General features: G+C 51.5%; 1 protein-coding gene across 1 annotated transcript in view; it reads right to left on the bottom strand.

Moving 5' to 3' along the window:
• Positions 1-27,379, bottom strand: part of GNG7 (G protein subunit gamma 7) — a 187,422-nt gene that overhangs the window by 129,849 nt on the left and 30,194 nt on the right. The window contains exon 2 of the mRNA XM_030795941.1: positions 1,217-1,273. The gene's annotated coding sequence lies outside the window, so the exon portion shown is untranslated. The remainder of the gene's footprint in view (positions 1-1,216; positions 1,274-27,379) is intronic.

Genomic DNA, 27,379 nt, shown 5'->3' with positions numbered 1-27,379 from the left:
TCCTCCCACCTCAGCCCCCTAAGTAGCTGGGATTACAGGCGCCCGACACCACACCCAGCTAATTTATGTATTTTTAGTAGAGACGGGGTTTCGCCATGTTGGTCAGGCTGGTCTGGAACTCCTGACCTCAGGTCATCCACCCGTCTCGGCCTCCCAAAGTGCTGGGATTACAGGCATAAGCCACCATGCCTGGCCAAAACCCTAACTCTTAAAAAAAAAAAAAAAAAATTGTTTTAAGATTTTTTTTTTTTTTTTTTTTTTTTTTTTTTTTTGAGACGGAGTCTCGCTCTGTCACCCAGGCTGGAGTGCAGTGGCGCGATCTCGGCTCACTGCAAGCTCCGCCTCCCGGGTTCACGCCATTCTCCTGCCTCAGCCTCTCCGAGTAGCTGGGACTACAGGCGCCCGCCACCACGCCCGGCTAATTTTTTTTTTTGTATTTTTAGTAGAGACGGGGTTTCACCGTGGTCTCGATCTCCTGACCTCGTGATCCGCCCGCCTCGGCCTCCCAAAGTACTGGGATTACAAGCGTGAGCCACCGCGCCCAGCCTGTTTTAAGATTTTTAAGTAAGTTCACCAGGTTTGCGGCCACCCCCACCCGACCATCGGGTCCATTTCCACGTCCCTGGCAAGTCTCCGGCACACATTCACGTTCCCAGCCTCCAGCCACCACGAGTCCCTTTCTGTCCCTACGGCCTTGCCTTTTCTGGACATTTCTGCCTTCCTTTCTACTTATTTTTAAATGGTTTCCTCTTCCTACATTTTAAAAGCCAATCATGATTCTTTAGGGAGAAAAACGAGGAGTAAACCAACAGAGGAGAGCTAAAGGGCCAGCGACGGGTCACTCTGCAGGTGCACGGGAGATAGGGGTGAAGGCTGAGGCACCCTCCTTAAAACTCCCTACCACGGCACTAAGACACTGGAAAGGCAGGCAGCACCGCTGTGGGCTTCCTACCCTGACCCCGTCCAGGGGCTCTGGCACCAGTGGGACCAGTGAATGCCACATTCCCTGCCTCGTCGGCGGGAAACTCTGCCAGGAGCTAGCGGCTGTTCCCCACACCCGCTCCCCATTACGCACACTTGGTGGATACAAAAAGCCCACAGACCCAGGTCAAGGCCAAGACGCCCGCCTTGACGGCAACCCCACGTCTCACATCCAGGGTGCAAAACAGCCAACCGAGCCTCAAATCGTAACAAAGAAATGCGTCACAGCACCGACCTGTGCAGGAGGTCTCGCCGTCTGCAGCACCGAGATCCCGAAACCAAGCTCCGCTCCCTGGAAAAAAACACATAGAATTAGTCTGGTGTGGCTTGGCTGGAGGCGCCATGCACGTGTTGATGGGGTCAGCACTGGAGAATGGCCTCGCGCTCGTGATTTGACAAGGACAGAAATCATTTTGGCAACCAGGCGCGGTGGCTCAGGCCTGTAATCCCAGCACTTTGGGAGGCCAAGGCAGGCGGATCATGAGGTCAGAAGTTCGAGACCAGCCTGGCCAACATGGCAAAACCCCGTCTCTACTAAAAATACAAAAATTAGCCAACATGGTGGTGGGTGCCTGTAGTCCCAGCTACTCAGGAGGCTGAGGCAGGGGAATCCCTTGAACCTGGGAGGCAGAAGATGCAGTGAGCTGAGATTGAGCCACTGCCCTCCAGCCTGGGCAACAGAGCAAGACTCTGCCTCAAAATAAAAAAAAAAAAATAGAAAAGGAAAAAAGCAGAAGGCGATTCACTGAAAATATTATTAGAAAAAATTATTAGAGATTTAATACATTTTCCACGTGTTTGAAAACTGAGTTGAGTGCAAGGATTGATGTTTTTATGGCTCTTCACAGTTTATCAAAAACATCTCTGTACATCTTTGGAGCCTCACAATCTCCCTGGGAGGAAGAAGAGGGGGCTGAGTTAGTCCCACGGTGCCCAGAAGGCACCCAACGTATCCAGGTCTGCCCAGGACTTTTCTGGAATTAGCCTGAAAGTCCTGCATCCTGGGAAGTCCCTCAGCCCCAGCTCAGCTGGTACGGGCAGTCTCTGAGCAGAACCAGGCTGGCACCACATGCCTGAGGCTGCGACCAGGAACTCCCCACCTCAGGGGACTCAGGGGAACCCGTCACCATCACTGACAGGACGAGCTCCAGGGCCAGAGCTGGTCCTGCAAACACCGTGGTTTAGATGAAATCCCTGCTTCCCTCTGGAGTCTGGAATCCTGGCATGGGTCAGGCAGCAGGGGCCGCAGAACCAGCCCCCATAGGAACGTGGGCACTGGGTCTCTGGGAGCCTCGCTGGTGACGGTGCTTTGGGCTGTTGTCCCAGCTCGCTGCTGGGGATGAGGCGTGTCCCACGTGACGCACAGGGAGAGGGCCTGGAAGCCGGGCCTGGCCTCCCCGACCCACCCCATGAGCCTTTTCCTTCACAAACTCTGCTCCGTGCTCCGTGTCCTCTTGCTGGGACAAAGCACAGCCACAAGGAGGCCTCGTGTGGAGTCCGGGGTCCCCCCAGCAAGTCGCCCCATCTCTACAAAATGACCCCATCTTGACAAAAAAAATTTAAAAATTAGGAGGGTGTAGTGGTGCCCGCCTGTGACCCCAGCTACTCGAGAGGCTGAGATGGGAGTATCGCTTGATCCCGGGAGATCAAGGTTGCGGTGAGCTAGGATTGCACCACTGCACTCCAGCCTGGGCAACAGAGTGCAATCCTGTCTGAGAAAAAATAAATATAAATGCCACGTGGGGCCAGGCGAGGTGGCTCACACCCGTAATCCCAGCATTTTGGGAGGCTGAGGTGGGCGGATCACCTGAGGTTAGGAGTTCGAGACCAGCCTGGTCAACATGTTGAAATCCCGTCTCTACTAAAAATACAAAAATTAGCCAGGCGTGCTAGTGGGCGCTTGTAATCCCAGCTGCTCGGGAGGCTGAGGCAGGAGAATTGCTTGAAGCCGGGAGGCGGGGGTTGCAGTGAGCTGAGATCTCGCCACTGCACTCTAGCCTGGGTGACAGAACGAGACCCTCTCTCAAAAAAAAAAAAAAAAAAAAAAAGCCACTTGGGATCCAGGATAGGATCCTAAAACAGAAGAAGGACATTAGAAGAAAAAAATCGTGAAACTGGGGTAAAGAGTGAAATTTAGCTTATAGAAATGTACCCACATGGGCTTCCTGGTGGTCACAAGTACCTGGTCCAGCCTGGGCAACCTAGCAAGACCCCATCTCCCATCTCTACAAAAACAATGTAAAAATTAGCTGGACATGGTGGTGCAAACCTGTAGTCCCAGCTACTTGGGAGGCCAAGGCAGGAGGATCACTTGAGCCCAGGAGGTCGAGGCTGCAGTGATCTGCGATTGTGCCACTGCACTCCAGCCTGGGCAACAGAGCACGGCACTGTCTCAAAAACAAACCAACCCCAAATGCATGGTGACTTCATAAGATGCTAACATAAGGGAAAACTGGTGAGAGGTAGACAGGAAATCTCTGGATTTCTTTGCAACTCTTCTAAAAATCTAAAATTAAAAGTTCATTAAAAAAATGCAAACTTTTAAAAATGCTAGTTTCCGTTCTATGAGCTCAGGGTAATTTACCATCAATAAAAGATGGGGATAGGGAGCTGAAATCCCCGCTGTCACCTGCAGGTGGTCCCCTTGCCACAGGAATGCCCTGGCGCCCTTGGGCTCTGGGAGCAGCTGGAATCTTGGCAGGATCTGCTACACCAGGGCCTGCCACTCAGGACAGCAGCAGCTCAGGGCAGCGGGGATGAGCGATGAAAGGGCTGGAGCGGCACGCCCATGGGGCTGCAGGAGGCCCAGACTCCTGCTCTCCACCTTGCAGGGCAGCTATGAACATAATCCTTCAACTTTGAATCATGGTTTTTTTTTTTGTTTTTTTTTTTTTTGAGACAGGGCTTCACTCTGTTGCCCAGGCTGGAGTGCAATGATGCAATCACAGCTCACTGCGGCCTCTGCCTCCTGGGCTCAAGCGATCCTCCTTCCTCAGCCTCCTGAGGAGCTGGGCCTACAGGCGGGCATCACTGTTGTAGTTTTTATGGACTGGGAAGGGGGAAGGAATGTGCTTAGTTTGTGGGCTAATTTTTAATATTTTTTTAAATAGAGACAGGGTCTTTGCTATGTTATCCAGCCTGGTCTTGAACTCCTGGGCTCAAGTGATCCTCCCACCACCTTGACCTCTGAAAAGGCTGGGATTACAGGCACAGCCATTTCACCTGGACAACCTTAAATTACTGAATGAATTCGCACAGGACCCTGTCACTACCCTGCCAGTGACACCATACACAACTAGGGCACATCTTATCAAAACCACCAAACTGAGAGAGGCAGATACATTCAGTGTAGACACTCACCCCAGGAATCATTATTATTATTATTGTTATTATTGAGACGGAGTCTCACTCTGTCGCCCAGGCTGGAGTGCAGTGGTGCGATCTTGGCTCACTGCAACCTCCGCCTCCCGGGTTCAAGCAATTCTTCTGCCTCAGCCTCCTGAGTAGCTGGGATTACAGGCGCCTGCCACCACCCTAATTTTTGTATTTTTAGTAGAGACGGGGTTTCACCATGTTGGTCAGGCTGGTCTCGAACCCCTGACCTCGTGATCCACCCCCCTCAGCCTCCCAAAGTGCTGGGATTACAGGCGTGAGCCACGGCGCCTGGCCAGGAATCATTATTTTTAAACAGCCTTACTGTGAAATAACACCCATACCGTACAACTTGCCCACTTAAAGTGTATAATTCATCGTTTTCAGTATATTTGCAAAACTGGGCAACCACCACCTTTATGTAGTTCCAGAACATTCTCATCACCCTACAAAGAAGCCCCCTCCCCATCAGTCCCCGATCCCCAGCCCCGGCCCCCACGCACCCCCTCCCTGCCTCTGTGGATGGGCCTGTCCTGGACATTTCATAGAAATGGGGTCACACACTGTGTGGCCTTTTGTGTCTGGCATCTCTCACTGAGTGTGACGTCCTCAAGGTGCATCCACGCTGTGACCTGTGTCAAAGACTCGCTCCTGTCCATGGCTGGGTCTTACTCTTCCTGAGTGTGGAAGGACGTGTTTTTTAAATCCATTCACCGGCGGATGGACAATTGGCTTGTTCCTACTCGTTGGCGATTGTGAATCTGCTGCTGTGAATATTCGTGTCATGCAATCTTTTTTTTTTTTTTTTTTGAGACAGAATCTCGTTCTCTCCCCCAGGCTGGAGTGCAGTGGCACGATCTCGGCTCACGGCAACCTCCACCTCCCGAGTTCAAGCGATTCTCCTGCCTCAGCCTCCCGAGTAATTGAGATTACAGGCACCCACCACCATGCAGGGCTAGCTTTTTTTGTATTTTTAGTAGAGACAGGGTTTCCCCATGTTGGCCAGGCTGGTCTTGAACTCCTGACCTCAGGTGATCCGCCAGCCTTGGACTCCCAAAGTGTTGGGATTACAGGCATGAGCCACTGCGCCCAGCCCTAGGAATCATTTTTAAGATGAGTTCTCACTCTCTGCCTTCACTACAAACCTCCCCGTCCCCAGCCCTTTAACCCCAGCCCCTGGCTGTCCTTAAGACCTTGGACTTGGCAGTGAGGCGACCCCTGCGGACCCCCCCTGGTCTGCACTCGGCCCCACAGCAGCTTGGGTCAGAGGTGAGCACAGCGTGGGTGAAGCCGCATCCCAGCCACTCTGTCCTCGGGCCTTGAGCCACACCAGCTGGCGCCAGGCTGTCCCCCAGCGACCTTCAGCAGCTCGCTCAGCCCGACAGAAACGCTGCGTTTTCATGTTCCCTGTGTGGACAAATCAGAATCGACCCGGGCGGCCAGCAGTGGAGACAAGGAGGAGAGACCTCTCCACGGGGGTTAGGTCCTCTCAGAAACTGCCGAGCCAGGGGCAACACGAACCGCTGGGACCTCCTGTTCGTAAATTAGTATGGATTTCAAGGCGCCAATAGCCTGGCTTTAAACCCAGCTCAGGGCCCTGGGCACCTATGTGCAGCTGGCCCTTCCACCCAGCGGGCAGGCAAGTCTCAGGCACAGGCAAGAAACACTCCAGGTGGCAGGTGCTGAATGCCAGCAGGGAGAGATCAGTCCCCTTGGGGACACAGAGGCCACGGACAGTGGTGGTGGTCAGGGGACCTCGTGTAGGAAGGGCTGTCACCGCCTCCCAGCCCTCCCCACTGCATCCTGGAGGCACTTCTCCAGATCTCTGTCCGACTTCCTTCCCTCCCTCCCGCCCTCCCTCCTTCCTTCCTTCCTTTCCTTCCTTCCCTCCCTCCTTCCCTCCCTACCTTCCCTCCATCCCTCCCTCCCTCCTTCCTTCCTTCCTTCCTTCCTTCCTCCCTTTCTCTTTTCCTTTCTCTCTCTCTCACTCTTTCTCTCTTCCTTTGTCTCTTTCTTTTCTTTCTCTTTCTCTCCTTCTTTCTTCTTTTTCTTTCTTTTCTCTCTCTCTCTCCCTCCCTCCCTCCTTCCCTCCTTCCTTCCTTCCTTCTTTCCTTCCTTCCTTCCTTTCCTTCCTTCCCTCCCTGCTTCCCTCCCTACCTTCTCTCCATCCCTCCCTCCCTCCTTCCCTCCTTCCTTCCTTCTTTCCTTCCTTTCCTTCCTTCCCTCCCTACTTCCCTCCCTACCTTCTCTCCCTCCCTCCTTCCCTCCTTCCTTCCTTCCTTCTTTCCTTCCTTCCTTCCCTCCCTGCTTCCCTCCCTCCCTCCCTCCTTCCCTCCTTCCTTCCTTCCTTCTTTCCTTCCTTCCTTCCTTTCCTTCCTTCCCTCCCTACCTTCTCTCCATCCCTCCCTCCCTCCTTCCTTCCTCCCTTTCTCTTTTCCTTTCTCTCTCTCTTACTCTTTCTCTCTTCCTTTGTCTCTTTCTCTCTTTTCTTTCTCTTTCTCTCCTTCTTTCTTCTTTTTCTTTCTTTTCTCTCTCTCTCTCCCTCCCTCCCTCCTTTCTGTCTCTCTCTGCTTTCTTTTTCTTTTTTTTTTTTAAAGACAGTCTCACTCTGCCACCCAGGCCGGAGTGCAGTGGCATGATCTCGGCTCACTGCAACCTCCACCTCCCAGGTTCAAGCGATTCTCCTGCCTGAGCCTCCCAAGTAGCTGGGATTACAGGTGCCCATCACCATGCCCAACTAATTTTTGTATTTTTTGTAGAGATGGTGTTATGCCATATTGGCCAGGCTGGTCTCGAATTCCTGGGCTCAGGCAATCCACCCTCCTCGGCCTCCCAAAGTCCTGGGATGACAGGCATGAGCCACCGTGCCTGACCAATTTCTTTTTTAAAAAAATTAAAGTAGGCCAGGCGCAGTGGCTCATGCCTGCTATCCCAGCGCTTTGGGAGGCCGAGGCAGGCAGATTACCTGAGGTCAGGAGTTCAAGACCAGCCTGGGCAACACGGTGAAACCACATCTCTTCTAAAAATACAAAAATTAGCCAGGCATGGTGGCAGGCACCTGTAGTCCCAGCTACTAGGGAGGCTGAGATGGGAGAATCGCTTGAACCTGGGAGACAGTGGTTGCAGTGAGCCGAGATCGCACTACTGCACTCCAGCCTGGACGGCTAAGCGAGACTCCGTCTCAAAAAAAAAAAAAAAAAAAAAAAAAATTAAAATATTCGCATGCCATAAAATTCCCCCTTGTAGAACCTGGAGAATACAACGCCAAGTGAAATAGGCCAGACGCTGAGAGAGAAAAATACTGCATAATCCCACGTATTGTGGAGTCCAAAAGCAAAACAAGCAAAGAACCCCAAATACAGCCGGGCACGGTGGCTCATGCCTGTAATCCCAGCACTTTGGGAGGCCGAGGCGGGTAAATCACCTGAGGTCGGGAGTTCGAGACCAGCCTGGCTAACATGGTGAAATCCCGTCTCTACTAAAAATACAAAATTAGCCGGGCGTGATGGTGCATGCCTGTAATCCCAGCTACTCAGGAGGCTGAGGCAGGAGAATCGCTTGAACCCAAGAGGCAGAGGTTGCAGTGAGCTGGGATCGCACCACTGCACTCCAGCCTGGGGAACAGAGCGAGACTCCATCTCAAAACAAACACACAATCAAAACCCCCCAAATACACAGAAACAGAAAGCTGAAGAGCTGTTAGTGGTAGAGGAGGGAAAGGAAGTGGGAGATAGGGTCAGAGAATACAGTTTTTCAGCTGTGCTGGAAACATTGACTTGAGAGATGTCACTGCAGCCTGTGGACCAGCTAAATATATTGTAGTATGGGCTGGGCACGGGGGCTCATGCCTGTAATCCCAGTGCTTTGGGAGGTTGAGGTGGGAGGATTGCTTAAGGCCAGAAGTTTGCAACCAGCCTGGGCAACATAGCAAGACCCTATCTCTACAAAAAATTTAAAAATTAGCTGGGCATGGTGGCTCCAGGGATCACTTGAGCCCAGAAGGCAGAGGTTGCAGTGAACCGAGATCACACCACTGCACTCCAGCCTGGGCAACAGAGCAAGACTCTGACTCAAATAAAAAAAAATAATAATAAAATAAATAATAGAAACTGAAAACAAAAACCAGGTCTCACCCACAGTGTCGAAGGCATGCATCGTCCAGGGTTATTAAGGTGCTGGTTGTTATTTTGCTCCTAATTCTGAAAAGGCTGATAGATTTTATAGCTTAATATCTCCAAGCAGTGCCGAAGGACACAAACAGCCAGACCCTCAGCTCCCAAACCTGGGGATTTGCAACAAACACAGAGCTGGGAAATTCCGCCGCAGGGCAGATGAGGGATCGATCTGAGTCCCATGATCCTCAGCCCTGCTGATGTCCCAGGAGGCTGCACACACTGAAATCCACATCCTGAGTGGGGTGGAGGGACGAGGAGAATCCCGGGAGCTGGGGGTCCCCCTGGTTTATACTGTCTTCCCCATCGAGAGTTTATCCTGGTGTCTGGAGTGAGAAGGGATCGAAGTCTATTTTTTTCCAAATGAATGCAGGGTCTCTCCCCCTCAGCACTGTAGACATTAGGGCCAGAGCATTCTCTGGGGTGGGGCTGTCCTGGGCACTGCGGGGTGCTGAGCAGCATCCCTGGCCTCTACCCACCCCATGCCGGGGGCACCCCCCCCCGCCCTGCCCTCTAGAGCTGTTCTGTTGCCTTGAATTTCTGCCCTCTGACCTCCCCTGTCCTTATCCTTACGGGATCTTCGGATGGCGCCCTTGAGGCCCAGGGCCCATGTCCCCTCCTCACTCAGCCCTCCTGTCCACAGGTGACTCACAGTCCCCTTGGCACCACCTGGGCGCTGTCCCTGGCCTCGCCCATGGCTGACCTTGGCAGGCATCCCCAACAGAGGCGAGGGGACAGCTCTCGCCTGCCTCGGTGAGCCGGGGCTGCGGAAGATGTGCCAGGCACCCTGGGCCCCCCACCGCTGGGTCTGGGACACAGATGCTCTCCCATTTCCAAACCTCCCATTCAGACCCTCACTGCGGCGGGGGCGGGGCCGTGTCTTTTGAGACTCTGCACGCACGAGGGGGTGAGTTTGAGTGAGGCAGTCTCCATGGAGAGGAAGGTCTTTATTTAGGAAGCCAGGTGGGGGCGGGGCCGGGTGGGGAGGAGAAGGGGAGAGGAAAGACGAGCTTCTGCAGATTTCAAACCTGTCATTTCTTTTCTGACGCATCCCCTCCCCTCCGGCTTCATGACAAGCTCCGTTCCCACCTTCCCCGGGTTCCCAGAGCGGCCTCCTAGACACGATCCAAAACAGCACGGGTCCCCCTCCCAACCCCCAGGCACTATGGACATTAGAGCCGGGTCACTCTCTGGGGTGGGGTCGTCCTGGGCACTGCAGGGAACTGAGCAGCATCCCTGGCCTCCACCCACTCTATGCCAGGAACGCACCCCAGTGATGACAGTCACAGATGTCCCCTGGGGAACAGAATCATCCCCAGAAAGACCTCCTCGGTTAGGGGGTTCCACAGATCCCCAAGAGACTGTGTTTCATGATCCTTGCAACTGCTGAGGTCCCAGGAGGCTGCACACATTGAAATCCATACCCTGAGTGGGCGGAGGGAGAGAGGAGGAGAATCCCAGGAACTGGGGTCCCCTGATTTATGTTGTCTGCCCCACTGGGAGCTTATTCTGGTGTCTGTTGTGAGCAGAGAGGCAATTCAATTATTTTTTTTTTGAATTAATGAATGCAGGGTCTCCCCCTCTGCACTGTGGACATTGGGGCTGGACCATTCTCTGGGCTGGGGCCACGCTGAGCACTGCAGGGTGCTAAGCAGCATCTCTGGCCTCCACCCACTCCGTGCCAGGAGTGCCCCCGAGTTGTGACAACCACAGATGTCCCCAGACATTGCCCAGGGTCTCCTGGGAGGCAGAGGCAGGAGGATCGATTGAGCTCAAGAGTTCAAGACCAGCCTGGACCACAAAACAAGACCCCATCTCTACAAAAAAATTTTTAAAACGTAGCCAGGTGTGGTGGTGTGCACCTGTGATCCCAGTTACTCAGGAGGCTGAGATGGAAGGATTGCTGAGTCTGGGAGGTCGAGACTACAGTGAGCTGAGATCACACCACTACATTCCAGCCTGGGTTACAGAACAAGACTCTGTCTCAAAAACAAAACAAAACAAAACAAAACAAAACAAACAAACAAACAAAAAACAAAAAGAGACCCTGTCTCAAAAAAAAAACAGGGGGTTAAATAATCTGACTAGACACCTCTCAAATGAAGACACACAGGCAGCCAACAGGATTATGAAAAAATGCTGAAGATCATTAATCATCAGGGAAATGCAAATTAAAAGCATAATGAGGTATCTGTTAGAATGGCTATGATCCCAAAGATAAAAGATAAGAATCATTGCTAAAGATGGCCGGGCGCAGTAGCTCACGTCTGTAATCCCAGCACTTTGGGAGGATGAGACAGGCGGATCACGAGCTCGGGAGTTCGAGATCAGCCTGGCCAACATGGTGAAACCTCGTCTCTACTAAAAATACAAAACTTAGCCAGGCGTGGTGGTGGGCACCTGTAATCCCAGCTACTTGGAGGCTGAGGCAGGAGAATCACTTGAACCCAGGAGGCAGAGGTTGCAGTGAGCCAAGATTGCGCCACTGCACTCCAGCCCCGGTGACAGAGTGAGACTCCGTCTCAAAACAAAAACAAAAAAAACAAAAAAACATTGGTAAGGATGTGGAGAAAAGGGAACCCTGTGTACTGTTGGTGGGAATGTAAATGAGCACAGCCGTTCTGGAGAACGGAATGGAAGTTCCTCAAAAAATTAAAGATAGAACCACCATATGATCCAGTAATCCCACTTCTGGGTATACATCCAAAGGAAATGAAATCAGAATCTGTCAGCCTCATTCACAATAGCTGAGATAGGAAACCAACCTACGTGTCCATCGTTGGATGAATGGATACAGAAAATGTGAGGCCAGGCGCGGTGGCTCATGCCTGTCAACCTAGCACTTTGGGAGGCCAAGGCGGGCGGATCACAAGGTCAGGAGTTCAAGACCAGCCTGGCCAACATGGCGAAACCCTGTCTCTACTAAAAATACAAAAATTAGCCGGGCATGGTGGTGCACGCCTGTAATCCCAGCTACTCAGGAGGCTGAGGCAGGAGAATAGCTTGAACCCAGGAGGCGGGGGTTGCAGTGAGCTGAGATCACGCCACTGCACTCCAGCCTGAATGACAGAGTGAGGCTCCATCAAAAAAAGAGAAAGAAAGATGAACTAGACCAGAGGTTGGCAAACTCTGGCCCATGGGTCAAATGCAGCCCACTGCTTGCTTTTGTAAATAAAGTTTTATTGGCACAGAGCCGTGCGTGTTCACTTACATATCATCCATGGCTGCCTCTGAGCTCCTACAGCACAGCTGGGAGGCCTCGACAGAGAGCACGTGGCCTGCAACACCAAAAATTTATACTCCGGCCCTTTAGGACGGGTTGATAATCCCTGTACTAGAGTTAGATCTCAGAGGACCTTGAATGCCAGAAACAAATAAGTCCTAATGATTTTTAGCAAAGAGTAACGCTGTAAAACCAAATGTTTACAGATTTCATGTGCTGGAATCCTCTGGGGGTGGGGCAGGGGAGAGGCCTTAAAACATGAAAGAGCATCAGATCAATTTTCAATGATTGTCTTCAAAATTAAAACTGGCCAGGCGCGGTGGCTCATGCCTGTAATCCCAGCACTTTGGGAGGTCTAGGAGGACAGATTTCTTGAGCCCGGGAGTTCGAGACCAGCCTGGGCAACATGGTGAAACCCGGTCTGTTCTAAAAATACAAAAATAAGTTGGGTGTGGTGGTGCACACCTGCAGTCCCAGCTACTCGGGAGGCTGCAGCAGGAGGATGTCTTAAGCCCAAGAGTTCAAGGCTGCAGTGAGCTGAAATGGTGCCACTGCACTTCACCCTGGGTGACAAAGTGAGACCTTGTCTCAAAAAAAAAAAAAAAAAAAAAAAAAAAAAAATATATATATATATATATATATATATATATATATATATAAAATAACATTTATCCTAAAAAGAGAAACAGTACAAAGGCACTCAGAGCTGAAACTAAAAGTCGTCTGCCAGTCTCTAACTCCTGACTTTTGGGTTTCATGTCCTGCTCTATAGGACTTTTTGAATTCTGCCCCCAGTGATCCTTTTCAAAAATCTTTTGTTTCAGCCAGGCACTGGGGCTTGTGCCTGTAATCCCAGCTACTGGAGAGGCCGAGGCAGGAGGATCATTTGGGGCCGGGAGAGCTGGAGACCAGCCTGGGCAACATAGCGAGACACCATCTTTTAAAAAAATTTTGTTTTTGTTTTGGAAAAATTTCTGATTTACAGAAAAGTTGCAAAGCTAGTACAATGTTCCCTATGGGCGGCAGGCAACCTAGGTACCGAGGCAAGAGACCAAGGGCACGAGCTGCCTGGCTCTGCCTTCTAGGTAGCAGTAACAGAATTAGTGAAAGTACTAAAAGTCTCTGAAATGCGGAAATAATGGCGTAAGCTGTCTCCTCTCTCTCTCTCTTCGCCTCGGCTGCCAAACAGGGAAGGGCCCCCTGTCCAGTGGACACGTGACCCACGTGACCTTACCTATCATTGGAGATGGCTCACACTCCTTACCCTGCCCCCTTGTCTTGTATCCAATAAATAACAGCGCAGCCTGGCATTCGGGGTCACTACCAGTCTCCGTGTCTCGGTGGTAGTGGTCCCCCGGGCCCAGCTGTCTTTTCTTTTACCACTTTGTCTTGTGTCTTTATTTCTACGATCTCTCGTCTCCACACACGGGGAGAAAAACCCACAGACTCTATAGGGCTGGACCCTACAGTTCTCAGACGCCCCTCACCCAGTTCCCCCTCATGTTAGTATCTTACATCCGGGGTCTGCAAATTTTTTCTGCAAAGGGACAAAGAGTAAGTATTTCACGCTCTGCACGTGCTAAAGGGTCGCTGTTGCATATTCCTCTTTGTTATCTGTTTTTTTACAACCCTTTTAAAATGGAAAAGGCTTTTTAGCCCCGAGCTTTATAAAAATAAGCCAAGTATAAACAAAACGTGGTACATCCCCCAAAACCAAAACGTACCCCCGTGTTCACAGCAGCACAATTCACCACACCCCAAAGGCAGAGACCACCCAAGTGACCACTGAGAGATGAATGGATAAACACAATGTCATCCATTCATGCCATGGAATATGATTCAGCCTGAAAAAGGAAGGAAATTTTGACGCAGGCTAGAGAGTGGGTGAACTTTGAGGGCATCACGCCCAGTGAAATGAGCCAGATACAAAAGGACAAATCCTGTGTAAGTAACTCCACGCTTAGGAGGTCCCTAGAGAGTGAGCCACACCAAATGTCAACTGTAGCTGTTAGTCAATAATCATGTATCCGTACTGGCTCATTACTTGTAACAAATGTAGCACATTAATGAGAGTTGGTAACATTAGGGGGAAATGCGTACCTTTTCCGGGAGAGGAGATAGGTGGGAACTCTGCCTTCTGCTCAATTCTTATTTAGGCCTAAAACTGCTCTAAAAATAGTATATTAAAAGGGGGACTTGAAGAGACAAGTTGTGAGAGTTATATCACGAACCCAGTGTTCTGATTTTTTTTTTTTTTTTTGAGACGGAGTCTCACTCTGTCCCCCAGGCTGGAGTGCAGTGACGCCATCTCGGCTCACTGCAAGCTCCACCTCCCGGGTTCATGCCATTCTCCTGCCTCAGCCTCTCCGAGTAGCTGGGACTACAGGTGCCCGCCACCACACCTGGCTAATTTTTTGTATTTTTAGTAGAGACGGGGTTTCACCCTGTTAGCCAGGATGCTCTCAATCTCCTGACCTCATGATCCGCCCACCTCGGCCTCCCAAAGTGCTGGGATGAGAGATGTGAGCCACTGTGCCCGGCCTTGATTTTTTTTAAATAAAGGAGAGGAAGGCCAGGCGCAGTGGCTCACGTCTGTCATCCCAGCACTTTGAGAGGCTGAGATGGGCGGATCACCTGAGGTCAGGAGTTTGACAGGAGTTTGAGACCAGCCTGGCCAACATGGCAAAACTCCACCTCTACTAAAAATACAAAAATTAGCCAGGCATGGTGGCACGTGCCTGTAATCCCAGCTACTTGGGAAGCTGAGGCAGGAAAATCGCTTGGACCTGGGAGGCGGAGGTTGCAGTGAGCCGAGATCACACCACTGCACTCCAGCCTGGGAAACAGAAGAGGAGTGAGACTCCATCTCAAAAAAAAAAAAAAAAAAAAATGGAGAGGAGGAGAGGGAAAGAGGGAGGGAAGGAAAGAGAGGAAGGGAGGGGAAGAGGGAGAAAGGGTAGGAGAGAGGAAAAGAGTGAGAGAGGGAGCGATGAAGGGAAAGGGAATGAGTGTGAGTGAGGGAGGGACGGAAGAAGGAAGGAAGGAAGCAAGCAAAGAAGGGAGGGAGGGATGAGGGAAGGAAGAGGAAAGGAGGAGAGGCACCCACTTTAGACAACATGATCTATAAGCACTGACATTTATGAGCGGATCTCCTTCCACAAGTTTCTGAACAAGCCCCAGAGAGAAGCCTGGTCAGTCTTGGCCAAATGGATTTTCTGCTTTCCCCCGAGCCCCTGTGAGTATCATCACAATGTAATATCATGAGGATCAAAATCTCCTGGCCGCTTAAGCCTCGATTAACCCACACCAGAGCCAACCTCCTCACCCAGGGGCCATGGTGGCGAGCGAATCACACAGCAGTCCTCATGGAATCCGTCCCAATTAACCTCTGTCGGATTACTCACAGAACCTGCCATCCGTGGAAGGCAGATTAGCCTAGGATGCATGTGTAAATCCCATTTGGCGAACGAAAGCATATTCTGGAGATGATTAGCTTATTTCTGCAAGACAGCATCAAGCGGGAGATAACTCGTCTTCATCCCCGTTACACCCGCAAGGCCCTGTGTAATTCTCCCTGAGCCTCATCCCTTTCCAATCCTGATTCCCTGTAGGACAAATACAATTCCTTCCATTGAAGGGTTGACGCTGTGGGTAAGACCTTTCCATCCCCCTGCTCCAAAACCACAGGGAAGGGAGAAACTGGACGTACATTTTTCATCTGTTTACCATGTTCCTGCTCTCAAAGGTACAAGAAAATAAGCTGGACAGTAGATGAGGCTGGGTGCGGTGGCTCACGCCTGTGATCCCAGCACGTTGGGAGGCTGAGATGGGAGGATCGCTTGGGCCTAGGAGTTCAAGACCAGCCTGGACAACATAGTGAGACCCCCCCCCCCACCAACACCCCACCACCATCTGTACAAAAAATACAAAAATTAGCTAGGCATGGTGGTGTGCCCCTGTAATCACAGCTACTCGGAAGGCTGAGGCAGGAGGATCGCTGGAGCCCAGGAGTTCGAGACTGTGGTGACTCATGCTCACACCACTGCACTCCAGCCTGGGCAACAGAGGAAGACCCTGTCTCATATAAATAAATAAAAACACAGTGACTTTTGCTTGTTCTTTCTCGGGTCATGTGTTCTAGGGGAAGCCAGCTGCCATGTTGTGGGGAAGCGCAGGCAGTGCTGTGGAGAAATCCATGTGGTGCAGAAATGGGCCCTCCAGGCCAGGCACGAAGGTTCACGCCTGTAATCCCAGCGCTCTGGGAGGCCAAGGTGGGCAGATCACCTGAGGTTGGGAGTTCGAGGTCAGCCTGACCAACATGGAGAAACCCGGTCTCTACTAAAAATACAAAATTAGCCAGGCGTGGTGGTGCATGCCTGTAATCCCAGCTACTAGAGAGGCTGAGGCAGGAGAATTACTTGAACCTGGGAGGCAGAGGTTGCAGTGAGCCGAGATCATGCCACTGCACTCCAGCCTGGGCAACAAGAGCGAAACTCTGTCTCAAAAAAAAAAAAAAGGAAAAGAAAGAAATGGGCCCTCCAGGCCGGGCACAGTGGCTCAAGCCTATAATGCCAGCACTCTTGGAGGCCAAGGTGGGGGCAGGTCATTTGAGATCAGGAGTTTGAGACCAGCCTGGCCAACACAGTGAAACTCCATCTCTACTAAAAAAAAAAAAAAAAAAAAATACAAAAATACAAAAATTAGCCAGTAATTGGCTAATTACTGTAATTATGCCTGTAATCCCAGCTACTCAGGAGGCTGAGGCAGGAGAATTGCATGAACTCAAGAGGCAGAGCTTGCAGTGAGCCAAGATCGTGCCACTGCACTCTAGCCTGGCTGACAAAGTGAGACTCCGTCAAAAAAAAAAAAAAAAAAGAAGAAGAAAAAGAAAGGAAGGAAGGAAGGAAGGAAGGAAGGAAGGAAGGAAGGAAGGGGCCCTCTTGTCAAGGCCAGTTGGGAGCTGAGGCCTCCATGAACAGCCACATGAGGGCGCCATCTTGAAAGCACCTCCTCCAGCTCCAATCAAGCCTTCAGATGATACAGCCCCAGCACATTCACTGCCAGAATCACCCAGTGGAGCTGCTTCCAAACTCCTGAGTGAGGGTGGAAAAAACTCAAACTCCAATTGTTTTTCCTCTTGCTCTCACATCAATAGCAATCAACATGGCCAGGTGCAGTGGCTCACGCCTGTAATCCCAGCACTTTCAGAGGCCAAGGCAGGCGGATCACTTAAGATCAGGAGTTTGAGACCAGCCTGACCAACATGGTGAAACCCTGTCTCTACCAAAAATACAAAAATTAGCCAGGCGTGGTTGTGGGCACCTGTAATCCCAGCTACTCGGGAGGCTGAGGCAGGAGAATCACTTGAACCTGGGAGGCAGAGGTTGCAGTGAGCAGAGATTGCACCATTGCACTCTAGTCTGGGCGACACAGCGAGACTCCATCTCAAAAAAAAAAAAAAAAAAAAAAAATCAACACAAGATATTTCTGTGACCAAATGTGAGAGCAGTTTCCCCACACACCAGCTAGCTGTCCTCTAATTCAATTCAATTCAGATGCTATGTACCTGGAGACAGCCTTGGACGCCACGGGTTGCGGGCTAAATCCCCCCATAAGACTGCCCCCAACCTCTTCAGATACCAGTAGCAAGTGTGGGCCTCCAGAACTTTTGACTGACCAGCTTCAAGTTAGGGTTGGGATTAATTTACTACAGCAGCTCTCGGAATTCAGGGAAACACATCTACTGGTTTAATATAAAGCATATTACAAAGAATACAGGAGAAAAGATGCATAGGATGAGGTATAGGGAAGAGGTGCAAAGCTTCCTTGGCATGCTACCCTCCAGGAACCTCCATGTGCTCAGCTATCTCAAAGCTCTCCAAACCCTGTCCTTTTGAAGTTTTATGGAGGCTTCACTTCATAGGCATGATTGATTGCATCACTGGCCACTGGTCATCACGTCAACCTTCAGCCCTTCTCCCCTCCTCAGAGGCTGGAGGGTACAGCTAAAGGTTCCAGCCCTCTCATCCTGCCTTGATCTTTCTGGTGGCCAGATCATTCCTGAAAATAACTAGGGGCTGCCAGCCATCAGTTGACTTATCATCATACAAAAAGACATGACTTTGCAGATTCCAAGCATTTTAGGAGTTCTGCACCAGGAAAAAATCAGGACAAAGACCAAATAATATAATAAATATAATGTAAGTAATATAATATCCCACTGACCCATAGAAACTGCAGGATAGTAAATGCTTGCTGTTTAAGCTAAGTGTTGGGGTAAATTGTTACACAGTGATAGATAACTGGTACATCTGCAAAGGGAAGGAAGGGCTGATCCACATGACTCCTCCAAACAGATGTTGCCATAGTTTGAATGTGTCCTCCCAAAAAGCATATTGTAGAAACTTTAATTTCCAATGCCACCATGTTGAGAGGTGAGAACTTTAAGAGGTGATTAGGTTATGAAGGCTCTACCCTCATTAATGCCATCTCTCTTTCTCCCTCTCTCTCTCTCTCTCTCTCTCCCTTTCTCTCTCTCTCTTTCTCTCTCTCTCCCCCCTCTTCTTTCTTCCCCAGTTCCCCAATCTTTCATATATGTGCTCTTTGGCCTTCCACCTTCTGACGCAGCAAGAAGGCCCTCACCAGATGCCGGCACCTCGACATTGGACTTCCCAGCCCCTAGAACCATAAGAAACAAATCTCTATTATTAATAAATTATCCAGTCATGGCATTCCATTATAGCAGCACAAAACAAAGACAGGTGTGTAGTCAACCATTACCTTCTCCTAATAGCCAGCAATTGGATTTTTCATTTTCTTGTTTTTCCAATATCTATCAACCTGATAATTGGGGGAGATGCAAAAGCCCAGTTGGATAAGGTACATTCAGTGAGGTCAAATCAGAAGAATGACCAGGCCAAGAAAATGATTCCTTTTGGCGTTTTGCAAATTATCAAGATATACATGCTAGCACCAGTTTTTAAAACTGAACAAATCCACTGGCTTTTATCTATTTCCTGCTAAAGCAAGGTGGCTTGATCTTGACACTATTAAATTGGGGCTTGATTATTCTCTGGGGTGGGGCCGTTCTGGTCACTGCACCGTGCTGAGCAGCATCCCTGGTCTCCATGTACTCCAGGCCAGGAGCACCCCCAAGTCATGATACCCACAATTGTCCCCAGACATTGCCAGTGTCCCCCAGGGGGCAGGCTCGCCCCCAGTTGAGACCCAATGCTCTAACGCATGTCCCTCAAGGCCAGGACAGCCAGGGACCTGACATTTGATGACAGGCCTATCCTCCAACCCCCACCAGGCCCGGCTGCACTTCCTCCTCTGGGAACTGAGTGGGCAGGACGGGCTGTCAGAGCCCCCTTCCCTTCCCACGCTGACATTCTGCCAGCACGTGGCAGGGGCGTCTTGTCTCGTTGGAGGCTGGATATAGAAACACAGCCCTGTCCTTTGTGCCATCACTGAAGTTGTCAACCTCAGCCTTCACTCATCACCACAGCAACCATCTAAATATGTCACCAGCAAAGTGCTGATTGCAAAGGAAGGGGGCAGAGAGGCCTGGACGGGCTCTCACCCAGGTGCAGGCGCAGGGGAGGTGCCGGGGCTGGGGGAGTGACGTGGCTGCTTCAGAGCCACGAGACTGATGACGGCCAGGCCGGGCGTGACCTGGAACAGGCTCCACCGCACCCTGGGGCACACAGAACAAAGGGGCAGGCCTGCTTGACCCCGAGGGTTCAAGGTCTCAGTGAGCCGAGGACAAGGAGGGGGAAGGAACAATGAGACGGTTGGTTCTGTCTCCTGCGCCCTCAGGGCTCTAGAGACCCTCCTCACCCAGTCCTCTAGGTCACTCAGGGAGGATGGCCCCGGCTGACACCGTCTGCCCCATCGGGAATCTATTCTGGTGTCTACTGTGAGCAGGGAGCAAACTCATTTTTTTGCCAAACAGTTAATGCAAGGTCTCTGTCCTGGAAACCGTGGCCATTCAGCGCTGGGTCATTCTCTAGGGTGCGGCTGTCCCGGATACTGCAGGGTGCTGAGCAGTGTCCCTGGCCTCCACCCACTCCACGCCACGACCACCCTCAAGTTGTGACAACCACAAATGTTCTCAGACAACACCCAGTGTCCCCTGGGGCAGAATCACCCTCAGTTGACAGCCCCTGAGTTAGGGGATTCCATGGACCCCCCAAGAGACTCTGTCCCCTGATCTTCTGTCCTGCTGAGGTCCCAGGAAGCTGCACACATTGAAATCCATACACTGAGTTGGGGGAGGGAGAGAGGAGGTGAATCCCAGGAGCTGGGGTCCCCTGGTTTACACCGTCTGCCCCATCAGGAGTGTAGCCTGGTGAGCAGGGAGCAGACTCCATTTCTTCTCCAAATAATGAATGCTGAGTCTCTCCTCCCAGGCACGGTGGACATTAGGGCTGCACCATTCTCTGGGCTGGAGCCATCCTGAGCACTGCAGGGTGCTGAGCGGCATCCGTGACCTCCAGCCACTCCATGCCAGGAGCACTTCTCAGTGGTGACAGCCACAAATGTCCCCAGACATGGCCCAGTGTCCCCTGGGGGCAGGATCACCCTGCCATGCTGGACAGTCCTCACCACACCCCACCTCTTGGAACTGGAATGTCTGGAGAGACGGGTAACAAGGATTTGGGACGAGGGCCATGCGGGACAAAAAAAGAAAGAAAATGAGAACGAACGGATTTCTATTTCCCCTCAACGTGAAAATAGCTCCACTGAGTCCCGAGGAAGGACTGGGTGGGGACATACGCTCTGGTATGGCCAAGGTGGCGTGCTGGACAAGAGCTACTCCATTCTGACTTCATGACTTGCTGGCTGGCTGGGTGACCTTCAGTCCCTTGCCAATGTCGCTGTGCCTCAGTTTCCCACTCTGTAAAATGCACATCGAGGCAGCATCCACCCTGTGAGATTGGTTTTGGAGATTACATAAATGAATATCTATAAAATGTTTAAAGTGGTGTCTGAGTCATGGGTCGTGGCACTTACTGGCTTTATTATTTAGAACCTCCTTTTATTTTTTTTTTAATTTATTTTACTTATTTTTTGAGATGGAGTCTTGCTCTGTCATCCAGGCTGCAGTGCAGTGGTGCGAACTCGGCTCACTGCCTCTGCCTCCTGGGTTCAAGTGATTCTCCTGCCTCAGTCTCCCATGTAGCCGGTATTAGAGGCACGCGCCACCAGATCCAGCTAATTTTTGTATTTTTAGTACAGACAGGGTTTCACCATGTTGGTCAGGCTGGTCTCGAACTCCTGACCTCATGTGATCTGCCTGCTTCAGCCTCCCAAAGTGCCACCGCGCCTGGCTTATTTTTTAATTTTTATTGTATTTATTTATTTATTTATTTTTATTTTGAGACAGAGTCTTGCTCTTGTCGCCCAGGCTGGAGTGCAGTGGCGTGATCTCGGCTCACTGCAAACTCCGCCTCCCAGGTTAAAGGGATTCTCCTGCCTCAGCCTCCCGAGTAGCTGAGATTACAGGCACCTGCCAACATGCCTGGCTAATTTTTGTATTTTTAATAGAGACGGGGTTTCGCCATGTCGGCCAGGCTGGTCTCAAACTCCTGACCTCAGGTGATCCGCCCACCTCAGCCTCCCAAAGTCCTGGGATTACATAGGTGTGAGCCACCGTGCCCGCTCTTTGAATTTTTACTTTTCATAGAGATAGGATCTTGCTATGTTGCCCAGACTGGCCTTGAACTCCTGGGCTCAAGCGATCTTCCCCCCTCAGCCTCCCCAAGTGCTGGGATTACAAGTGTGAGCCACCTCGCCTGGCCAGATTACCTCCTTTCTGGACTAGACCAGAGCACAGCAAAGTGTTTCTAAGGCAGGATGTAAATATTTTCAGCTATTTTCTGCCTTACAGAACATATGTTCTCTGTTGCAGCTACACGATTCTGCTCTTGTATCTTGAAAGCAGCCATAGACTATGCATAAATAAATGGGCATGGCCCATCGTGTGCCAGTAAAACTTTATTTATAATAACAAGTGGCCTGGATTTGCCCCCAAGGCCATTGGTTGAGACCCCCACAAAACAGTCTAAGACAAAATAGCAGCATTTCAGCCACTAAATACTCTCATCTAGGCAGTGTTCCAATCTTTCATCCTGAAATTAGATGAGGGTCCTGTTGAAAGATTCACCTCCAATCCTCAACATCACACGGCAGAGTTAGCACAGAGCATCCCTTCACACAAAACACACACTCATCCGGGCGCGGTGGCTCACGCCTGTAATCCCAGCACTTTGGGAGGCTGAGGCGGGTGGATCACTTGAGGTCAGGAGTTCGAGACCAGCCTGGCTAACATGGTGAAACCCACCCCGTCTCTACTAAAAATACAAAAATCAGCCAGGCAAGGTGCTGCGCCTGTAATCCCAGATACTTGGGAGGCTGAGGCGGGGGAATCGCTTGAACCCGGGAGGCGGAGGTTGCAGTGAGCAGAGATCATGCCACTGCAACCCAGCCTGGGCCACAGAGCCAGAGTCCCTCTCAAAAAACAAACAAACACACAAACAACAACAACAACAAAAATTTTCACAGCCCCAAGGTTTTGTTTCTTTGAAATGCAGAAAAGGGATGTTTATTTTCTTACCATCTATCTTCTGTGCAGTGACTACCTCACCTTGGCTGCAAAGGGCATTCGGAATATCTAATTTGGGGCCAGTTGCAGTGACTGACACCTGTCATCCCAGCACTTTGGGAGGCCGAGGCAGGAGGATCGCTTCAGGCCAGGAGTTCAAGACCAGCTGGGCAACACAGTGAGACCCCATCTCTACAAAAATAATTTAAAAGTAGGCCGAGCGCAATGGCTCATGCCTGTAATCCCAGCACCTTGGGAGGCGGAAGCAGACGGATCAGCTGAGGTCAGGAGTTCAAGACCAGCCTGGCCAACATGGTGAAACCCCGTCTCTACTAAAAATACAAAAATTGGCCGGGCATGGTGGTGGGTGCCTGTAGTCCCAGCTACTTGGGAGGCTGAGGCAGGAGAATGGCGTGAACCCAGGAGGCAGAGATTGCAGTGAGCCGAGATCGCACCACTGCACTCCAGCCTGGGCGACAGAGCAACTCTGTCTCCTAAAACAAACAAACAAACAAACAAAAACAACAACAACAACAAAAAAACAAAATTTGAGAAACTGTCACAGGCCGGAGATGGGATCCTGGATGGGGCCCTGGGGCAGAAGAGGACATTAGAGAAACTGAGGAAATCTGAACAGAGTGCGGACTTGGGTTAATGAAGATGTATCAATACTGGTTTATTCGCTGTGACAAATGCACCATGCCATTGGATGTGAATACTAAGGAAAATTGGGTGTCGAGGAGATGAAACTGTCTGCACTGCATTCCCAGTTTTCCTGTAAATCTGAAACTATTCTAAAATGAAAAGTTTATCAAAAAAAAAAAAGAGAGAGAGAGGGAAGAGAAGGACGACAGGCAATTAGCTACTTACGCTAGAAAATGCTGTAAAATGTGATTGAGGGAACATTAAGTTCCTGTGACAGCATCTAATAATGAGATGATTATGTAAAACCTAGAAAAGAAAGACGCTAAAAACGGGATATGCAAATTGGCAGGGGAAGTTTGCACTTATGAAAAGAATGGGAGGGGTGGGGGAGCCAGTGGCTGGGCGGTTGGTCTTGTCTCCTGTTTCCCTGGCTTGGTGACAGCCACCAAGGACCCCAACCCCAGGGGGATGGAGGGGCTGCTGGAGGGAGCCCCCAGAACGTCCGAGGCCAATTTCGGCAACATGGTGTATTCCCTACCAAGGCCGTCGGCATCCAGGCGGCGCTCAGTGAATGCCTGCTAAGGGTGCAGCCGCTCCTGGGCTAGAGGAGGGCTGCAGTTTTATGGATGGAAAGTTCTAGGAAATAAGGGTGATGCTGTGGTCTCAAGGAAGAAACAAGACAACTGATAATATGCCGTGACATCCTGATCTTTGCACAGCGGGTTAGATATTGTCACCCACACCTGGTGCTGACATTTGGGGCCAATGACTGTCATAGGGGGCTGTGCTGAGTACTGCAGGGTGCTGAGGAGTGTCCCTGGCCTCCACCCTCTCCATGCTGGGAACACCCCTCAACCACAAATGTCCCCAGACACTTGCCAAATGTCCCCTGGGAAGCAGGATCATTCCTGGTGAGAAACCACAGTCCCACAATATCCAGCTTAATCCACCTGACAACCCTATAAGGGATACATATAATCCTCCTTCCACAGATGGAGAAACACACTGAGAGGAGGTAAAGTCAGCTCAATGTCACCAAACGAGAAGGAAGTCTCCAAGAAGGGGGTGGTCGTGTGTGTTGACTGCCACTTTAGTAACAGAGACCCCTATGCTGGCCAATGCTGGTCTAACATGGCAACAATCAGAAAACCACCGCTGTGGGCCGGGCGCGGTGGCTCACACCTGTCATCCCAGCACTTTGGGAGGCCAAGGCGGGCAGATCACGAGGTCAGGAGTTCGAGACCAGCCTGACCAACATGGTGAAATCCCGTCTCTACTAAAAATACAAAAATTAGCGTGGTGGTGCACGCCTGTAGTCCCAGCTACTCGGGAGGCTGAGGCAGGAGAATCGCTTGAACCCGGGAGGCGGAGGTTGCAGTGAGCCGGGATCGTGCCACTGCACTCCAGCCTGGGTGATAAAGCGAGACTCTGTCTCCAAACAAACAAACAAAAACCAACAAAATCTACTACTGTGGGTCAAATCCAGCCCACCACTTGTTTTTGTCAATAAGTTTTGTTGAAATACAGCCACGCCCATTTATGTACTATCTAGGGCACTTTCCAACATCAACAGCAGAGTTGAGTGGCTGCAACGGAGAGCGCCTGGCTCAGAGTGTCGAAAATATTTACTCTCCGGCTCTTTACAGAAAAAGTCCGTTGATGGCTGGGTGCAGCGGCTCATGCCTGTTATCCCAGCACTTTGGGAGGCTGACGGGGGAGGATCACTTGAAGCCAGGAGTTTAAGATCAGCCTGGCCAACATGGTGAAACCCCGTCTCTACTAAAAATACAAAAATTAGCCAGGCATGGTGGCAGGTACCTATAATCCCAGCTACTCGGGAGGCTGAGGCACGAGAATCACTGGAACTCAGGAGGCAGAGGTTGCAGTGAGCTGAGATTGTGCCAATGCACTCCAGACTGGGTGACAGAGCAAGACTCTGTCTCAAAAAAAAAAAAAAAAAGAAAAAGAAAAGGTGTGTGGACACCTCACAAAACAGAGCCCAGAGCCCTACATCATGACTTCAAGTCCTTTGACTGTTTTCTTTTGAAACTCTCTCTCTCTCTCTCTGAGTGCTCCGTTCATATTTTATCGGAGGAACAAAAACAGCAGGGTCAGGCTCCTCAGGGGGTGAAATAAGTTCTGCCTGGTGCAGCCTGGTTCTGGCCACGGAGACCCACCCTCCCCTCAACCCAGCTCCGGAGGAAAGAGCACCAGCAGGGGCAGACACACCCCACTGTCGGGGAAGCAGAGACTGGCAGCTGGCCTGCCTCTGAGGCCCCCGCGGGGGCCGTGCTGTCACCTGGACCCTGCTGTCACGGGGGACGGAGCTGAGGCCTGCGCTCCCAGCACCGGTGTCTGCATGCACACGGGTCACCCTCACTCCACAAAGTCAGCCCTGCAGCCTCCAGACGGTCAGACTTGCTGAGCTAGGACGGCCACTGCATCCCACGTGGCTCGTTTTCCCAGACCCTGAGCTGCCTCAGGCACGGCTGTGTGACGGGTGTGGATATTCACAGAGCACCCTGTTCTCTGAGGGTCACTTTGGTCCAGGGTCTCCTCCCCTTGGCACTGCTGAGGCACTGGAGGGGGAGTGTTCTCTCGGGCGGGGCTGTGCTGGGCACTGCAGGGTACTGAGCAGCGTCCCTGGCCTCCACCCACTCCATGCCAGGAGCCCTCGCCCCCACCCCACTCCCCCCCGTTGTGAACAACCACAATGTCCCAGACTTCACCAGGTGTCCCCTGGGGGACAGAATCACCCACCATTGACATCCCCTGGGATACGGATTCCATGGACCACCCCTCCCGCAAAGAGACCGCATCCCATGATCCTCTGCCCTGCTGACGTCCCAGGAGGCTGCGCACATTGAAATCCACACCCTGAGTGGGGAGGGAGAGAGGAGGTGAGTCCCAGGAGCTGGGGGTCCCCCTGATTTCGGGAGTTTATTCTGGTGTCTGGTGTGAGCAGGGAGCAGACTCCATATTTTTCCAAATAATTAAAGCAGGGTCTCTGCCCCTTGGAATTCAAGGATGGATCGTTCTCTGTGGTCATCCTGGGCACGGCAGGGTGCTGAGCAGCATCCCTGGCCTCCACCCAGTCCATGACAGGAGCTGCCCCTCTCTTAACTGTGACAACCACAAATCTGTACCCAACTATGTTTAAAACCCTCCCGCTGATCTCAGACAACCCACCTTCCACCAACTCCCAGCAGCACAAGAGCTACAGCTTTTCTGATGACCACCCTGGCGGTTGCAGGAAGGCCAAGGATCACCCTGGATTGCCCTGGACACCGGTGGCTCTGAGCCTCAGCCTGGCCAGCACCAGCCAATGCGTCCTTCACACCAGCCAAAAGGACCAACCCTTCAAGTGCTGACAAACGAGGTGAATGAGGCTCAAGGTGACGCTGGCCGGCCTGCCTTCTGCCTCACACGCTTCCCCCAGCTACAGCCACTTCCCCAAGACCCCAGAGCTGGGGAGGAGCCAGGCAGGGGAACGTTCGTCCTGGCTGAGCTCCGAGGCCCCATCCAGAGGTCATGAGTTTGAGGTTGGCCCCGAGACAGGCAGGTGACAGGTAGCGCGCGGAGCCCCAGAGAGACAACACCTGGCCCATTCAAAAGGCATCAGGTACCGCTCCTGCCCCAGTGGGTGTGAAGCCCAATGTCATCAGCTCCTCCAACTACTCTAAGAGAAGCTGGGAGATGTTCTATTGTAAAATCTCCTGATTTTTAGTTTCATTTTATTTTATTCTTTTTTTTTTTTAAGATGGAGTCTCTGGGAGGCCGAGGCGGGCGGATCACGAAGTCAGGAGATCGAGACCATCCTGGCTAACACGGTGAAACCCCGTCTCTACTAAAAATACAAAAAATTAGCCGAGCATGGCGGCGGGCACCTGTAGTCCCAGCTAGTCGGGAGGCTGAGGCAGGAGAATGGCGTGAACCCGGGAGGCGGAGCTTGTAGTGAGCCGAGACTGCACCACTGCACTCCAGCCTGGGCAACAGAGCGAGACTCCGTGTCAAAAAAAAAGAAAAAAAAAAAAAAGATGGAGTCTCGCTTTGTCACCCAGTGGCGCAGTCTCGGCTCTCTGCAACCACTGCCAGGTTCAAGCAATTCTCCTGTCTCAGCCTCCCGAGTAGCTGGGACTACAGGCGCCTGCCACCACACCCAGCTAATTTTTGTATTTTCAGCAGAGACAGGGTTTCGCCACACGGGCCCGGCTGACCTCAAGTCATCCTTCTGCCTCGGCCTCCCAAAGCACTGGGATTGCAGGCATGAGCCACCGCACCTGGCCTATTTTTAAATATTTTGTAGAGATGGGGTCTCACTGTGTTGCCCAGGGTGGTCTAGAACTCCCAGCCTCAAGCAATCCTCCTGCTTCAGCCTCC

The sequence above is a fragment of the Nomascus leucogenys genome, chromosome 17 (assembly GCF_006542625.1).
Source record: "Nomascus leucogenys isolate Asia chromosome 17, Asia_NLE_v1, whole genome shotgun sequence".
NCBI classification, from domain to species: Eukaryota; Metazoa; Chordata; class Mammalia; order Primates; family Hylobatidae; genus Nomascus; species Nomascus leucogenys.
The sequence above is the reverse complement of the archived record's forward strand: the minus strand, read 5'-3'. Positions and strand labels throughout refer to the sequence as shown.